This window comes from Tamandua tetradactyla, chromosome X (genome assembly GCF_023851605.1).
Source record: "Tamandua tetradactyla isolate mTamTet1 chromosome X, mTamTet1.pri, whole genome shotgun sequence".
Lineage (NCBI taxonomy): Eukaryota > Metazoa > Chordata > Mammalia > Pilosa > Myrmecophagidae > Tamandua > Tamandua tetradactyla.
In genome coordinates, this window is record NC_135353.1 from 92,775,236 (window position 1) to 92,790,963 (window position 15,728).

General features: G+C 38.2%; 1 protein-coding gene and 1 pseudogene across 5 annotated transcripts in view; one reads left to right on the forward strand and one right to left on the reverse strand.

Moving 5' to 3' along the window:
- The window catches only part of ATRX (ATRX chromatin remodeler), a 423,319-nt gene that overhangs the window by 23,385 nt on the left and 384,206 nt on the right, over positions 1 to 15,728 (forward strand). The window lies entirely within an intron of this gene.
- On the reverse strand, positions 10,205 to 10,515 carry LOC143670333 (cyclin-dependent kinase 2-associated protein 1 pseudogene; annotated as a pseudogene).

Below are 15,728 nucleotides of genomic sequence, written 5' to 3' on the forward strand. Positions count from 1 at the left end.
TGGCTGCCAGCAATCAATGGTTCTTGGCTTTTCTGTCAACATGGCAGTGCGCACAGTGGCCCTTCAGTGTCTCTCTTCCTTTCCACTTGACAGTGACATTCAGCCCTTGGCTGCTTCCTCTTTTTGATCTTTCTTTTAAAACCTTTAGTAATAGGATTAAGATCTATCCCAACTCAGCTGGGCCACATTAAAGAAGGAAACCTGGGTGGGCTGCAGTGGCTTAGCAGACAGAGTTTTTACCTGCCCTGTTGGAGACCCGGGTTCCATTCCGGTACCTGCCTATGTTAAAAAAAAAAAAAAAAAAGGGAGGAAACCTCATCAAAATGTCCCATTTAAAACAGTTCATCCCATGGGACTAGACCAAGTCTCTAAGATCATGTGTTTCTGGGTACATAGCTCCAAATCACCACAAGTGTCAATATTGATTGAGATTCTAGGTATTCATGGCAGGGAGGTAACAGACAAATGTGGAAAATTTGTGCCTTTTCAAGCAGTGATCAGAGTGATGTATTTTAAGCTATTAAATGATAATACTTTTTTGGTTTGGAACTGTAACCAGATAGACTGGTTCTAGCCTTGTAAAATAGTTCTATGTCCTAAGGAAAAGAAGATACTTGAAGAAGAGTTAAAATGCTGTTAAATTTTTTGTAACTTTTATTTTGATGTAATTTTATGTTTACTTAAGAATTGCAAGACTGGTACAAAGAACTCCTATATACCCTTTGTCTATATTTTCCATTGCTAGGATTTTCCCCACTACTTTATCATTTACGTATTCTCTCTATACATTCATTTTTTTCTTGAACTAGTTGAGAGTAAGTTTCACACATGCTCCCCTTTCCTTAAATATTTTATTTCCTAAGAAAGAAGACATTCTCTTATATAACTGCAGGGGAATTATTATTTTTTTAATTAAAAAATTTTTTTAAACATAACGTACAAACACGAACATTCTTAGCATATGATCATTCCATTCTTGGCATATAATCAGTAATTCACAATATCATTGCATAGTTTTATATTCATCATCATGATCATTTCTTAGAATATTTGCATCAATTCAGAAAAAGAAATAAAAAAAAAATTCACACATACCATACCCCTTACTCCCTCCCTTTCATTGATCACGAGCTTTTCAGTCTACTAAATTTATTTTAACATTTGTTCCCCCTATTATTTATTTTAATCCATGTTTTACTCATCTGTCTATAAGGTAGATAAAAGATGGTAAAAAAGATTTTCACAATCACACAGTCTCATTGCAAAATGATGATTATACAATCATCTTCAAGAAACATGACTATTGGAACACAGCTCTACATTTTCAGGTATTTCCCTCCAGCCTCTCCATTATACCTTAACTAAAAAGGTGATATCTATATAATGTGTCAGGATAACCTCTCAACTTTGAAATCTCTCAGCCATTGACACTTTATTTTGTTTCATTTCTCTCTTCCCCCTTTTGGTCGAGAAGGTTTTCTTGATCCCTTGATGCTGAGTCCCAGCTCATTCTAGGACTTCTGTCCAACGTTGCCAGGAAGGTTTACACCCCTGGGAGTCATGTCCCACCTACATAGAGAGGGGGGATGGCAGTGAATTTGCTTGTTGTATTGGCTGAGAGAGAGAGAGAGAGAGGCCACATTAGAGCAACAAAAGAGGTTCTCTGGGGGTGACTCGTAGGCCTAATTTTTTTGTTTTTGCAGTAATAATTTTTTTTAAACTTTTTTATTAATTAAAAAAAATTAACAAACAACATTAAGATATCATTCCATTCTACATATACAATCAGTAATTCTTAATATATCACATAGTTGCATATTCATCATTTCTTAGAACATTTGCATCGATTTAGAAAAAGAAATAAAAAGACAACAGAAAAAGAAATAAAACGATAATAGAGAAAAAAAAAAGATTATACATACCATACCCCTTACCCCTCGCTTTCATTTACCACTAGCATTTCAAACTAAATTTAACATTTGTTCCCTCTATTATTTATTTTTATTCCATATGTTCTACTCTTCTGTTGATATAGTAGCTAAAAGGAGCATCAGACACAAGGTTTTCACATTCACAGAGTCTCATTGTGAAAGCTATATCATTGTTCAATCATCATCAAGAAACATGGCTACTGGAACACAGCTCTACGTTTTCAGGCAGTTCCCTCCAGCCTCTCCACTACATCTTGAACAACAAGGTGATATCTACTTAATGCATCAGAATAACCTCCAGGATAACCTCTCAACTCTGTTTGGAATCTCTCAGCCATTGACACTTTAGTCTCATTTCACTCTTCCCCCTTTGGTCGAGAAGGTTCTCTCAATCCCTTGCTGTTAATTCTCAGCTCATTCTAGGGTTTTTCTCAGTCCCTTGATGCTGAGTCTCAGCTCATTCCAGGATCTCTGTCCCACATTGCCAGGAAGGTCCACACCCCTGGGAGTCATGTCCCACGCAGAGAGGGGGAGGGTGGTGAGACTGCTCGTCATGTTGGCTGGAGAGAGAGGGTTAGGCCTAATTTTAAGTAGGCTTAGCCTATCCTTTGCGGGGATAAGTTTCTTATGAACAAATCCCAAGATTGAGGGCTATGCCTATTGCTTTGTTTGTCGTCCCCACTGCTTATGAGAATATCAGGAATTCTCCACATGGGGAAGTTGAATTTTCCTACAGGGGAATTATTAAAACAAGGAATTTTTACATTTATATAATACTCTTATCTAGTCCAAAATCCTGTTCAGATTTTGCTAATTGCCTTAATAATATCCTTTAATTCAGAACAGTTCCTCAGCGTTTCATGATCTTAACATTTTTGAAGATTCTAGGCCAATTATTTTATAGAATGTCCCTCAGTTTGGTTTGTCTGTTGTTTCTTCATGATTAGATTTAGGTTATATGTTTTTTTTTTTTTTTGCAGAAATACCACAGAAGTTTTGGGGTACTCTTGACAGGGCATCTTATCAAGAGATGCACGGTGTCACTTTGTCTCATTACTGGAAATGTTTTTTTTTTTTATGAAAGTAAGCTTTATTACATCAAGTAATAAATACATACAAAGCTGCCAACAGTTTTAGTCATTTTAATCAACTTACAGGAAAAACAGAGCTGAAGTCTACATATAGTCTCAATATGAAAATTTTGGGGGGTCCTTATTAGGTATGATAGGTTGCTCTTCTGTATTTATAACTTGTGTACTTTTTAACTTACATCAAAGCGCTAATAGTCATGCAGATGCTTAAGCAAAAAAGAAGTTGTGCTAAGCATAATCGATACTGTATTGCCAAACAGACCAGCTACTAAGTGAAAAGTACTGTCAGTATTTACTAAAAACAGAATCTTTAAAGTTATATTAGCTTATGAAAAGGAAAAAAGAACAATTTTGATAACATGAATGTATTCATAAAAGAAGATGAAAGTGAAATACTGATATCTTGAAGTCACGCTATATTTTGATGATAGCTAACTTTTCTTTGTATTTTTTTTTTAAAAAACTGATGTTTAAGGGGAAAGAAATCCCCAGGTACTTCCTATTTAGAACACAAATCCTGATCAATTGCAATATCTCTTCTCAAGCTTAAAGTTTAGGTTCAGAGCCTAGTGAACCATTGAAGGGAAACAGGGAGAAATAAAAATGAACATAATTTTTTTTGATTTTCAACTTTTTTATTGTATTGTATAACATATATACAAAGCAAAGAAATAAAAAAACAGTAGTCTTCAAAGCACTCTTCAAAAAGTGATTACAGGATAGATCCCAGAGTTTGTCATTGGGCTACCATATGATCCTTTCATATTTTTCCTTCTAGCTGCCCCAGAACATAGGCTAGAGGGCTTAAAATACATTTTATCATCACAATCGACTTTTTTTCCTTCTTTTTTTGTGAACAATAACGTATATATACAAAAGCTAAAAATTTCCAAGCACAACACCACAATTAGTTATAGAACACATTTCAGACTTTGACATGGGTTACAATTTCACAATTTTAGGTTTTTGCTTCCAGCTGCTCTAAAATACTGGAGACTAAAAGAGATATCAATTTAATGATTCAGCATTCATTTGTTAAGTCCTATCCTCTCTATATAATTCCACCATCACCTTTGATGTTTCCATACCTCTCTTTGGGTTTATTTGGGCTATGGCAGTTCTAAATTTTTCATATTGGAAGGGTCTGTCACTATTACGGGGTAGGGAGGTAGAACTCATCTGATGTTCTGGAGAGGCTGGGCTAGGTTTCAGAACTTATCTGAACCAGGGACCCATCTGGAGGTTGTAGGTTTCTGGAGTGTTACTCTAGTGCATGGAACCCTTGTAATCTTATATATTTCCATAGGTGCTCTTTAGGATTGGCTGGAATGGTCCTGGTTTGGGATTGGCAGGTTATGATAAGTAGCAAGGTTTACTTGAAGTTTGCATAAGAGCAACCTCCAGAGTAGCCTCTCGACTCTATTTGAACTCTCTCTGCCACTGATACTTTATTAATTACACTTCTTTCCCCCCTTTTGTTCATAATGTAATTGTTGATCCCATGATGCCAGGTCTGGATTTATCTCTGGGAGTCCTCTCCCACTTTGCCAGGGAGACTTTCACCCCTGGATGTCATGTCCCACGTAGAGGGGAGGGCAGTGATTTCACTTGCAGAGTTGGGCTTAGAGGGACTGAGGCCACATCTGAGCGACAACAGAGGTCCTCCAAAATAACTCTTAGGCATGCCTATAGGTAGTCTAAGCGTCTCTGCTATGTACCCAAGCTTCAGGAGAGTAAGCCTCACGATTGAGGGCATGACCTGTTGATTTGGGTATCCCTAAAGTTTGAAACAGTATCAGGGGTTCCCTGATGGTAAGGTTTAATAGTCCGGTATTCTTTTTCCCATCCCTCAGGGGACTTTGCCAGTATGTTTTAATTATCTTGTTAATATACTCTAGCATGTTTTCAGGCATTACAAAGCTCTATATAGGATTAAAAGACCTCTTTCTTATTCTGAGCTCCCTGTGTTTCAGTTGTTTCAAATGAGCTATAAAGATAGGTTGAATTAGATCATGCACTACAGAAAATTTCAGTTCCAGGTCAAATAAAACTTTCTTCTGTTGGTCTCAAAGAATATGTGTTCTTCTGAAATATAGACACTGTCTTCCTTACCCCTGTGTTCTGAATTACTTTAGCTCCAACCTGTTTGGCTTCGTTCTTATCTCTAAATATCAGGTTATATATATAAAACAGTCTCTCAAAATCCAGAAATAATAATCACCACTCTGGATTTACGTGTCTGCTCTAAAAGTTTATAATCTAGGCCCCTGGTTTCTTATAGGCATTTTCTGAAGGTGACCATACCATTGTTGTTCTTTTGTTTCTGGCTTATTTTGTCTCACCAAGTGTCCCACATGTTCATTCACATCGTTGCATGCCTCATGACATTGTTCCTTTTTTTGTACCAGCACAACCTTCGTTCATAAGTATACACCATCATTCACCAATCTGCTTCTATGTCAGTGCATCCTTCAGCCACCTGCATTCATCAGACCTCGTGTAGAAGGCCCAAAGGCCACAGAACATCAGTATTCTCAATTTCAGGTAATTTCATTGTTCCCAAGAGATAGAAAACCAATAAACAACACCATCACCAAATAGGAAATCTAAACCTCCTCTTAACTCTTCTCCCTCACCCCATTATTTATCTCTGCTGTTGCTGTGGTAGTGCTGATGGTTTCCTTTTGAACATAGCACATAGCATGCCGTAGCAGTTTTCCCCCTGTACCCTGGATTTAAACTCTCTTTATACAAGAATCATATCTTTGAAGTAATTCTTATGAAAACTCATTCATATTTCTAGTGTGAGTCAGTGGGACACATACATCTATACAACCCCTTTTAATCTTGTTCATCTTCAATATGGTTATGTTACTTCTAGACCCACTAGAGAATCACCTTTGCTCCTATCTATTCCTTTACATTGGAGTTCAACCTTATTAGCTAACAGTTCACCTATCTCTAGCTCTATGTATCTCTAAGTCCCCTATATTCTGTATTATAAAACTCTGCTTATACCTTTATGCTGGTCGTAATAGTGGAATCGTACAGTTTCTGTTCTTTTGTGTCTGGCTAGTTTCGCTCAGCATTATGTCTTCAAGGCTCATCCATCTTGTCATGTGCTTCAGGACGTCATTTTATCTTACTGCTGCATAATATTCCATCGTATGTACATACCACATTTTGTTGAGTCACTCATCTGTTGATGGACATTTGGTTTGTTTCCATCTTTTGGCAATTGTGAATAATGCTGCTGTGAACATCAGTGTGCAGATGTCTGTCTGTGTTGTTGCTTTCAGCTCTGCTGGGTATATATCAAGTAGTGTTATTGCTGGGTCATAGGGCAACTTGATATTTAGTTTCTTAAGGAACTGCCAAAAAGTCTTCCATAGTGGCTGCCCCATTATACATTCCCACCAGCAGTGCTTAAGTGTCCCAGTTTCTCCACATCCTCTCCAACATTTATAATTTCCTGTTTGTTTAATAGCAGCCATTCTTATAGGTGTGGGGTGGTATCTCATGGTAGCGTTGATCTGCATTTCCTTTATAGCCAGTTGAAATCAGTATCGCTTCATGTGCTTTTGAGCCATCTATCTGTATTTGCTCTTCAGAAAAATGCCTCTTCATATCTTTAGCCCATTTTATTATTGGACTGTTTGTTCTTTTGTTGTTGAGTTGTGTTTTCTTTGCATATACAGGAAATCAAACCTTTGCTCTGAAAATATGATTGCCAAATATTTTCTCCTGTTGACTTTGCTGCCTCGTCACCTTTTTGACAGTGTTTTGAGGTGCAGAAGTATTTGATTTTGAGAAGTTGCCATTTATCTATTTTTCCTTTTGTTGCTTGTGGTTTGGGTGTAATGTTTAGGAAGCTACCTCCTATTACTAGGTCTTGAAGATGTTTCCCTATGTTTTCTTCTAGAAGCTTTATAGTGCTAGTTCTTATATTTATGTGTTTGATCCACTTTGAGTTCATTTTTGTGTAGGGTGTAAGATAGGGGTCCTCTTTCATTATCTTGGGTATTGATGTCCAGTTCTTCCATGCCCGCTTACTGAAAAGACTGTTTTGTCCCAGTTCAAAAGATTTGAGGGCCTTGTCAAAAATCACTCTCCAGATAGCTACTGATTTTCTCTAGCAGTTTCTTCTTTGACCCGCTGGTTGTTTAAGAGTGTAGTATTTAGTCTCCATATATTTGTGAATGTTCTTGTTCTTTGGTGCTTTGAGGAGGTCCAGCTTCATCCCATTGTGATCACAGAAAGTGCTTTGAATAATTTCAGCATCTTAAAACTTATAAAGACATGTTTTGTGCCCCAGCATATGATCTATGCTGGAGAATGTTCCATGAGCACTAAAGAAGAATGTATAACCTTGTGCTTTGGGGTGCAATGACCTATATTTGTCTGTTAGAGCTAATTCATTTATCAAGTTATTTAACTTCTGTATTTCCTTGTTGATCTTCTGTGTGGTTGCTCTGTCTATAGAGGAGAGTGATGTATTGAAGTTGCCTACTGTTATTGTTGAAACATCTATCACTCCCTTCAGTTTTGCCAATGTCTGTGTCCTGTACTTTGGAGCTCATTGATTGGGAGCATAAACATTTATGATTGGTGAATTGACTCTTTAGTATATAGTGTCCTTCTTTTTGTCTCTTATGTTGTCTTTACATTTAAAGTCTTATTTTGTCTGATATTAGTATAGCCACTCCTGCTTTCTTTTGGTTACAACGTGTGTTGTAACCAAAATCTTTTTCCATCTTTTCACTTTTAATCTATTTGTATCCTTTGTGTCTAAGATGAGTCTCTTGTAAGCAGCATATAGCTGGATTATTTTTCTTAATCCATTCTGCCAATCTGTATCTTTTAATTGGTAAATTTAGTCCGTTAACATTCAGAGTTATTACTGAAAAGGCGTTTCTTGATTCCGCAATCTTATCTTTTTTATTTTGTTTGTCAAATCTGTATATTCTTATCCCTCTTTTTCTTTCTATTATTTAAATTACCTTTAGTGGTACTCTTCAATTCTGTGCCCTCCTCCAGACCTCCTTCTCCTGTCTCTTCTTTTTGTCTGGCACAACTCCTTTTAGTACTTCTTGTAGGGCTGGTCTCTTGTTGACAAATTCTTCCAGGACTTCTTTGTCTGTGAAAACTTGAATCTCTCCCTCAATTTTTAAGGACAGTTTGGCTGGGTACAGAATTCTTCACTGAAAGTCTTTCTCTTTCAGGGTCTTAAATATATCATACCACTGCCTTCTCACCTCCAGTGTGCTAATTGAGTAGTCTGAACTCAGTGTTACTTGATTTCCCTTGTATGTAGTAGATTGTTTTTCTCATGCTGCTTTCAGGATTTTCTGCTTTTCTTCAACATTGAACACACTGATTAGTATGTGCCTTGGGAAAGGCCTATTTGAATTTATTCTGTTTGGAGTTCTTTGGGCTTCTTTGACTTCTATATTTATGTCCTTTATGAGGGTTGGGAAGTTTTTCCCCATTATATCCTCAAGTATTCTTCCTAGCTGTTTACTCCTGTCTTCTCCTTCTGGGACACCAATGATTCTTATATTTACGTGCTTTGTTTTGTCTGTGATTTCCCTGAGTTCCCATTGAATTTTTTCCATCTTTTTTGTCATTTGCTATTTTGAGTCTGAGTCTATGAAGTCAGTTATCCCGTCTTCTATATCACTTATTCTTTCTTCTGTTTCTTCAAATCTGATGTTACTTTCCTTCAGTATATATTTTTATTTGGTCAACAGAATCTTTAATTTCTGTTATTTTTCTATTCTTTCAAATTCCTTTTTGTGCTCTTCTGCTGTGTTCTTGATCTCCTTTATGTCATTTGCTATTCACCTATTTTGTTAAGTAGAGTTGTATGAACATGTTTGATTAGTTGTTCCAATGTCTGTGTTTCCTCTGGTGTTTTAATTTGGTCATTAGGCAGGGCTATATCTGCATTGTGATGTGCTTAGTAATTTTTGCTGTCTTCATTGCATGTAAATATCTTGATTGATTTACTTTAGGAGTTGATTTCTTTCAGTAGTGTAAGGCCTTGTGTTTCTGGGATGGTTGTACAGCAGGGAGCAGGATTCGGGGTGGGGCAGTCAGTGCTATGATTTGTTTCAAGGCAGGTATTAGCTGCAGGTTGGGAATGTTACACTAATGCTTGTGAATGTGGGTGCCCAGTGGCCAGGGAGGATGTAGCTGTGTGGGTGCATTGGTCTGGGGGTCTAACTCTGGTGTGTTGTGGTCTAATGCACGGGGCCCTTTGTGTGCATGCATAGAGCTGTGGCAGCAGCTCGGTGTTGCCCTCATTTGTTGGGGACAGATGTGACCCGGCTGCACAGGTCAGCACTTTCTCAGAGCTGGAAAGTATGGCTGAGGGCCATGTGCATGCATGGTTCTAGGACTGCTGTAAATTCCTAGAGCTGAATGACGTTATTGGGGGCCTGTGCATGTGCGTGGGCCTAGGAGAGCCGTAAACCATAAACCGATGTACAGAGCTCAGGGGGGCAGGTGCGGCTGTGTGACACTGTGGGCTGGGGGCCGGGGTAGCCTGGTTATGAAGATTAGTGCCTGCAGCCCTTATGTGCTGGTAAACAGCCTGCAGGGAACAGGGAGGTAGTGCTCAAGAGGTGTGCAGGAGAGGTGGGTTGGGTGTACTTGGGATGGGGGTGCGTGGCAGATATGTGCCTTGTGGGCTGGTGGGGTGGCGGCATCTGGAGCATGGGGAGTCGGAGCGGGTGTTGGGGTTCGGGTGCGTGGAGTATGGGGTGAGTCGCTGGTCACGGGGCTGTGTTGGTGAGTGTAGCGCGCCCAAGTAATGCAGCCTGGCTTACTTCCTAGTCTCTGGCTCCTGTCTGTGCACCCCCGCAGTCTCTACGCCTCCGTGTCAGGCTCCAGCCCTCTGCCTCTCAGTTCCTTGGCTTCTGCAACCAGGGCTGCCCTGTCTGGTGCAGAAGGCTCTCCCAGGTCAACCGTACTTCCGAATTGCCACCTCAGTCACCCTCCTGTCTCTTCTCTAACTTTTCTGTGAAGCAGGGCTAATCTTGAGTTACTCTATTCAGCCATCTTCCCAGAAGTCCAAATATGTCATTTTGAAAGCAAGAGTTTCATCTGAACGTGGGTGATGAAATGTAACTTTTCATCTTATAACAATATGGAAAACCTTCAAAGCTAATGAAGCAGCAGTCATCGGGCATTCCATTCCGTTCCAGCCAAGCTCTCCAAAGTGAGTCCTTTAGTGTGAATGATACCTGGTTTTAGTCTCTCCATGGCATTCTTTCTCCCTCGATGATGGCTAGCAACTCAGCATATTTGCTTTGGCGTACCTGGCTGTTCTCAGTTCCCTGGGTATAGTCAAGTGATGGTGGCCCATAGTCACTCAGCATCTGGTGATACTGGGAGGATGTTGTCATGCTGGTGTAAGGAAGGGGGACACTTCCAGCCTTGTTGAGGCAGGTGGCAGGCATGTGTACTTTCAAGTTTGGTTTATAAGACATCCCTGCAGGCAGTGGGGGCTGGGTTGAGGGGGTTGGGGTGGGCAGATGAAGTTGGCAAGGAGGTGTGGTGCTTGTCTGTGCACACTTTTTGTTGACCTCTTGGGCTGCACCGTCAGATGTGGGCGTCTCTCACTCTGTCATGCTGTTGTATATCACCCATACATTTGGCTGGTGGGCTCTGGAGCAGCTACAAAGTGTGCCGATGTAGTAGGGCTGACTGGCTGGTGATATTATTTTGATTACTCAGTTTAGGTGATATCCACCAGTTTTTCTAAGTAAGTTAATTTTTTTTCCATTTGTAACCATTGAATTTGTGTGGAGATTGTTTGAGACTCTATGCTGTTTCTCAATGAACTTTTGCTTTCTAGTTTTAACATCCAGTTATTATGATGTTTTTAAAAAGGTGATACATTTCACTCCTTCAGCATTTGAGTTGGCATTTAAAATGATGTATTTAAAGAAAAAATATTTTTGAAAGTTTGATTATCATGGAAATGATGGTGTAAAACACTAACAGATTTCAAATTTAAAAATAAATTGCCATAATGAAACAGAGAAAAGAAAATGACAGGACGTGAATATAAAATTCAACATATGTACAAGTCTATGGAAAAGCCTCTCAATCCCAGATTGGTTCTGTTTGTTGTATTCCATTTAAGAATATAGTTTGTAGAAAAATAATCTTTGTGTCACAGTTTGCTGCTCATCCCATTTTTGTCCTTTGGTCCCCTACCACTCTCTTCTTTTGGGGTAAAAGTTATGATTGTGACCTGGGTTTTGTAGAGGATAGAAAAAGTTAGTTGGCCTAAAGGGTCCTCATTTTCTTTTTGTTTAAGCCTATGAGTCTTTAATGTATATATGTATATTTTTACCACAGAAACTTATTAAAACAGTGTAGACATGTTATATAAAAAAGAACTTCTCAAATCTTGTCACTTTAAAACAGGATTGCTTAACAAAACAAACAAAAGCCAGAGGCACTACTCACATTTTGGGTCGAATGATTATTTGTTGTGGGGGATAATTATTTGTTGTGGGGCCCATCGTGCTGGGGGTTTTCATGTGCATTGTAAGTTGTTTAGCACCGCCTTTTCCCTCTACCCCCTAGATGCCAGTAGCATCGCTTCCCCTTCCCCCATTTGTGACAACCAAAATTATCTCTAGAAATTTTTACATGTACCTTGGAAGCAGAATTGCTCCTGGTTAAAAACCATACCCTTAAAAAATGGTTTGATTTCCCCCCCTCAATGTTTCCTTTAAATCCTTGGATATGTGCATCTATAACATTCATGTCATTATAAACAGTTTTGATTAAATTTGAGGTTCAGTATTTTTTTCACTTAAAAATATACATGTAATTATTCTGAAGTTATACAAGTATATTTCTTTTACACCTACCTACCACTGCCTACCCATAGGAAAATTCTTTCTTTATTCAAGTTCTTAGTCAATGACACATTCTAGGATTGGGGAAACATATTTCATTTACTCCTCTTTGCTGCTCAGATTTGGTAGATTTAAAATGGACTGTAAGTTGTAACTTTGCATATTATTTAACTTGCCTTACAAGCATTATGCAAATATAAAAATGTTAACAATGTCCTGAGACAGGCATTATGAAAATTAAATCTATTAAAAACCTAGTACTGGATAGGGTTTTCTTTTTACTTTCTCTTTCTTTTCTGAAGTAATGAAAATGCTCCAAAATGGATCATGGTGATGTATGCACAACTTTGCGATGATATTGAGAATCAGCACTGTACATTTCAGATGGTTTGTGTGGTGTGGGAATACCTCACAATAAAACTGCATTTAAAAACAAAACGAAACACCTAGTACTGGAAAGGAACTTGGTGCACTCCCTTAACAAAACAAGAAAACTGAAATTGAGGTGTATAGATGTATAGCTCTTAACCACAAAGTTGTGACCACATCTAGCTGCCTCACCCTCTCTAAACCTACCTTCAGGAGAGAGAACTGAAACAAAAAGATACAAAGAAAAATAAGTGAAATGGATGCAGTGTTTTTGTTTTTCTTTTAAGCATAAGTAGTAAAACTTCTTAAAAAGAAAGTGTACACCTTAGAGAGGTTAATGCAGGCTTGCCCAAGGAAGGGACTTGCAGTGAATGGAGTGGGCCAACTTGTTTTATAGGAATGATTTACCAGTGGCAAGTTTCCATAGTAACCTTTGAATACTAGGTGTCTTCTTTGTTCTAGGATGAGATAACTAGCAGAATTCATGGTTTGTTGTCACATATCTAAAATTTGTCTTTGGGCAAATGGTTAACAATCTTTATGACCCTGTCTGTGCCTCCTGTTACTAAGAGTTTGCTTTGGGCCCAGAATTTTAGAAGCTTTTGAGGGAGTTTGCAGTGGTTTTGGGGAGTTTGAGGGCTTTAGGGTAATTTTTGTCCCAGAAAGGTTGCAGCTCTATATTAGTTCCTTTGGAGCTAGAGAAGAAACAAGGGACTTAGTTGTCTGTTAACTCTTTCAGAGCTGAATAGGAAACCAGGGACTTAGAGTTATTCTATTTTATCCTGCTTCAATCCCCCCTGAAAGAATTCCATTCCTTTAATCTTAAAGGGATGTTGAGGGAGAAATTTTTGGTGTTTTCACAGAGTTGAGAGAGTATATGTAGGAATCTGTGTAGTTGCTTCCCATTCTCTAGCTTCATTCTATCTCCTGGTACCCTGTATTCTAGATTTTATGTCTAAACATAATTAGTTCATATTAGTGAGACCATACAATGTATGTCCTATCGTGTCTGACTTATTTCACTCAACGTAATGTCTTCAAGGTTGTCCATTTGAAGTGCGTGCTTCAGGACTCATTCCTACTGCTGAATAATATTCATTTGTATGTGTATACTACATTTTTTCATCCATTCATATTTTTATGGACACTTGTTTTGTTTCTATCTTTTGGCAATTGTGAATAATGCCACTCTGCATATGGTGTGAAAATATGATGTGATGCAGATATGATGATACTGTGAGCCAGAAATTATATACTTCCAATGGCTTGTATGGTATGTGAATATATCTTAATAAAACTGCTTTAAAAGGACAGTGTACTGTGGCTCAGTGGCAGAATTCTTGCCTGCTGTGCCAGAGACCCGAGTTTGATTCCTGGAGCCTGCCCATGTAAAAAAAAATGCATTTAAACCCCCCAAACTGTTGTACCTTTCTCATTTAATACAAGAAATACTCGTGGTTCAGTGTTTGCCTTCCAAAGGTATTCTTCAAGAAAGTCTTGACCCTCTGGCAAACATTTTTTTTCTATGCAGTTTTATTGTGATATATTCACATACCATATAGTCATCTAAAGTATACAATGAATGGCTCACAGTATCATCATGTAGTTGTGCATTCATCACCACAATCAATTTTAGAACATTTTCATGTGAATTTATTTTAATTTATTTTAATTAAGCATACCAACATACAAACACAAACATTCTTAGCATATGATCATTCCATTCTACACATATAATCAGTAATTCACACCATCACATAGTTGTATGTCATCATCATGATCATTTCTTAGAACTTTGCATCAGTTCAGAAAAAGATATAAAAAGAAAACAGAAAAAAGTTCATACATAACATACTCCTCCCTTTCATTGATCACTAGCATTTCAATCTACTAAATTTATTTTAACATTTGTTCCCCCTGTTATTTATTTTAATCCATATGTTTTACTCATCTGTCCATGAGGTAGATAAAAGTATCAGACAGAAGGTATTCACAATCACACAGTCACATTGTGAAAGCTATATCATTATATAATCATCTTCAAGAAACATGGCTACTGGAGCACAGCTCTACATTTTCAGACAGTTCCCTTCAGCCTCTCCATTACACCTTAACTAAACAGGTGATACCTATTTAATGCATAAGAATCACCTCCAGCATAACCTTTCGACTTTGTTTGGAATCTCTCAGCCACTGACACTTTATTTTGTCTCATTTCACTCTTCCCCCTTTTGGTCGAGAAGGTTTTCTCAATTCCTTGATGCTGAATCTCAGCTCATTCTGGGATTTATGTCCCACGCTGCCAGGAAGATCCACACCCCTGGGAGTCATGTCCCATGTAGACAGGGGGAGGGTGGTGAGTCTGCTTGCTGTGTTGGCTGGAGAGAGAGGCCACATCTGAGCAACAAAAGAGGGTCTCTTGGGGGTGACTTTTAGGCTTAATTTTAAGTAGGCTTGACCTATCTCCTGTGGGGTTAAGTTTCATATGAACAAACCCCAAGACTGGGGGCTCAGCCTATAGCTTTGGTTGCTCACACTGCTTGTGAGAATATCAAGAATTCAACTTGGGGAAGTTGAGTTTTCCCCTGTTCTCACCATTCCCCGAAGGGGACTTTGCAAATACTTCTCTACTCACTGATCAAATCACTCTGGGATTCATCAGGGCATCACCTGGACAAACCAACAAAATCTCATGTCCTATACAAAGTTCCATGTACTTAAGGTGTTCAATCAACTATCTACATAAGTTATATTAGGAGATGCACTAGTCAAAGTATAGATTTGTACCAAATAAACATTTTTTGCTTTAGTCTCACACAATTAGTTGAAATTTTAAAATATTAAGTACCATCTAGTTTCAGCACACTGCAGTAATGACGTTCTTTGTTCTTCCTCATGCAAAAACATTTTTAAAATTTGTACATTTAGTCACTATCATTATACACTCTAGGCATTCCTAGATTACACCATCTGAATCTTTATCGTCTATCTTTCTTTGTGATTTCATTTATGCCCCAGCCCTCTTCCCTCTATCATTCTCATATGCAGCTTCATTCAGTGTTTTAACATAATTGTATTACCGTTAGGTAATATTGTGCTGCCCATTTCTGAGTTTTTATATTCAGTCCTGTTGCATAATCTGTATCCCTTCAGCTCCAATTACCCAATATCTTACCCTATTTCTATCTCCTGATGGTCTCTGTTACCAAGTAAATATTCCAAGTTTATTCATTAATGTCAGTTCATATCAGTGAGACCATACAGTATTTGTCCTTTTGTTTCTGGCTAATCACACTCAGCATAATGTCCTTAAGGTCCATTCATGTTGTTACATACTTCATAACTTTATTCTGTCTTAGAGCTGCATAATATTCCATCTTATGTAAAAGTCACAGTTTGTTTAGCCAACTGTCTGTTGATGGACATTTTGGCTGTTTCCATCTCTTGGTAATTGTTAA